The sequence below is a fragment of the Marmota marmota genome, unplaced genomic scaffold (assembly GCF_001458135.2).
Source record: "Marmota marmota marmota unplaced genomic scaffold, marMar, whole genome shotgun sequence".
Taxonomy (NCBI): domain Eukaryota; kingdom Metazoa; phylum Chordata; class Mammalia; order Rodentia; family Sciuridae; genus Marmota; species Marmota marmota.
The window spans coordinates 43557847-43560409 of record NW_026000082.1 but is presented as its reverse complement, the minus strand read 5'-3'; the positions used below and the strand labels follow the sequence as shown (position 1 = coordinate 43560409).

The 2563-nt window shown below is 57.6% G+C and overlaps 1 protein-coding gene across 1 annotated transcript in view; it reads left to right on the top strand.

Annotated features, from left to right (window-relative positions):
• The first annotated feature begins 6 nt into the window (after window positions 1-6).
• Window positions 7-2563, top strand: part of Kazn (kazrin, periplakin interacting protein) — a 122450-nt gene continuing 119893 nt past the window's right edge. Inside the window, exon 1 of the mRNA XM_048816287.1 lies at window positions 7-23. The gene's annotated coding sequence lies outside the window, so the exon portion shown is untranslated. The remainder of the gene's footprint in view (window positions 24-2563) is intronic.

The window sequence follows — 2563 nt, the reverse complement described above, 5'->3', positions numbered from 1 at the left end:
GGATGGCGACTGCAGCCAGCCGGGTAGGTGCGCGCGGGGCGGGGAGCGCGGCGCTGCCACAGGCCCGGGAGCCGCCGGGGCCGGGCGCGCGGGGGCGCTCGGGGCCGGGATCGGGAAGCCGCTGGTGGCAAAGTTCTGGCCGCTCGAGCCCCGAGCGCTGGGCGGGTGCGGCGGGGAAAGGCGCGGGACGTGGAGTTAGTTGTTCAGCAGGGGGGCGGGGGTCTCGGGAGTCCTCGGCACTTCATCCTGAGCTCCCCGAGCGGACTGTAGGGGGAGGTCACGGCCGCGCCCGTCCGAGGCGTGCACCCCACAGCGCCTGGAGACCCAGCTCCCCGCTGGACCCCGCGCGAGCGTGGGAAAGGGGCTGGCCCGGTGCGAAGTTGGGGCGGCTCCGTGGCCGCATCTGTAACCCATCTGGCAGCCCGCTGGAGTCCCGCGTAGAGAGCCCCCTGACCGCCGCCCCTCCGAGGGGCTCACCCTGGCTGGGAGCGGAGAGCTGGCTGCCTTTCTACTTGAACTCCGAATAATGCAGAACGGAATTGCAGCGACGGAGACGAATGCAGTGATCTCATGGCGTGTAGTTGGCCAATCCGCCCCACGTGGAAAATAGCGTTTTCGTGTTAAAATGCTCCCAGTAGGTGCGCCCATTCTGCCCTGTTGTGGCCTCAGCTGTCTCCACCCTCCAACCTTCCAGAGTTAGGTAATGGGTGTGTGTGATGGGGCGGGTCAGGAACCCCTGGATCCGCTGGACTCCGCGCATAGGAAGCAATTGAGGTGGAAGTCTCAGGGCTTTTCTGAGAAGGGTCTGTCACCATCAATTTGAAGTTCAGAATACTGTTTCCAGGAAAAAGAGGAAGGGGAGCCCATGTTTTCCCATTATTTATTGAACACCTATTGTGTTCCAGGAATTCTCATGCAGTGTGTCTAGAAACCCTCATTGCAGCCCTGAGAGTGAGTCTGTGTGGCACAGATGAGAACAGAGGTTGAGCAGCTTGCCCGGGTTCTCACCGACCTGAACCTTGGCGCTGGAATTTCAGATTTTGTCTGTTGCAATTTAAAGCGGTAGAATACCTCTCCAGGCAGCAAGCTCACCAGCCAGGGGCTAATTTGCCTGATAATTACTTCTTTCCATTAAGGGAGAGCTGCAAGGCCTGCTGGTTCCTGTTGGCAGAGTTGGTCTTCTCAAGAGAGGGGATGCTCCGGGGTCAGGACAGAACATTCCTCTCTGTTGCAGGGTGTTTACTTTGTCCAACCTTCCCAGTTGCACAGAGCAGTTAGAGGCCAAGACCTGTGTTTGTAAAACAGCACAGTTCCAAAAAGTGAGCATGTGGAAGAGTGTGAGGAAGTTGCTTCATCGTCCCGGGACTCAGTTTACCTATCTGTACAGTGGAAATGATAGTACCGAGGAGGAAGGATTGCTTCCTTCAGACACCTGCCTAGCTCACCACCGAGGCCCAATGCTTCACCTGGTCTTGCCCTCCTGAACCTTGTCAGGAGTGGCTTTTGCCTTGTATGTAAAATGCTTAAGGGATCCAGGGCTTTGTGTTCTGTCAGTGGAAGTTGTTATTATGTAAACATATGGCAGAGGGCTGGGTGGAGATGCTGCTGTTTGCTTTGTGTCTAGAGAGGCCCCATCTTTGTTTATGATAACCATATCCTAATTACATGCTGTGGCCTGTGTCTCGGGTCTAGGGGTGGTTGTTTGCTGCCAGCCCTCTTGGTGTGTTCCCGAAGGGGAGAGCCCTTGGAGCTGTCTTTGCCCAGCTTACAGGTGGCATCTCTGGCAGGAAACAGGCTCAGACCAGTGGCTCAAATACATTTTTACGTTTTCTCTAACCCACCCGCTCTGCGCCCCTTTCTCCGGCGCTTTCTCTCCTTGCAGTGCTGCGGATGGAACCCAGGCATTGCCCTGGCTGGGCCTCCACTGCTGAGCTACACCCGCAGCCCCCCGTCTCTGGTTCTTAAAAGTCCTCAAGTTTCACAGGGCTTCCGCGGCGGCCAGTGGCCGGGCCTAGAGGCAGCCTGCACGGAAATGGTTTCTCAAACCAGCAATTGTTAAGAGGGCTTTCCTCTGGGAGGGAAATGGGAAGTCTTTGGCTCCCCGCCAGCTGAAACTGTCACTGAAATAAACATTCAGCCAGGCTGCGGGGTGACTCACCCTAGAACCTCGGGCGCTTTGACCTAGGCTGGAGGGGTGATCAGTTGAAGGGACTGGAAGTGTATCCCATGGGGTGAGAGAGTCTGGGAATTGAGTCTTCGTGATGGGATGGAGGCCTGGACACCCTCACACTCTCCAGGAAGGGTGACCTGAGATCAGCAGGGCTATGGACCCTGGGATGGTGACAGCTCTGGTCCCCAGGGCGGGTGGGCCAGGGGCCAGAGCAGGAGAGAAACAGTGGGTGCTTGCAGGGCACACCTGCTTGTGGCCCAATTCTGTTTGACCTTGAAATACTCCACAACCCAGCTTCCCTGTGGGCACAGCGGGAATAACTCTTGTCTGAGGGTCAGACCCTTCCAGAGTGCCCCCCCCCCCTCCCTTTCTCCTCTCGTCCTCTGCTTCGTC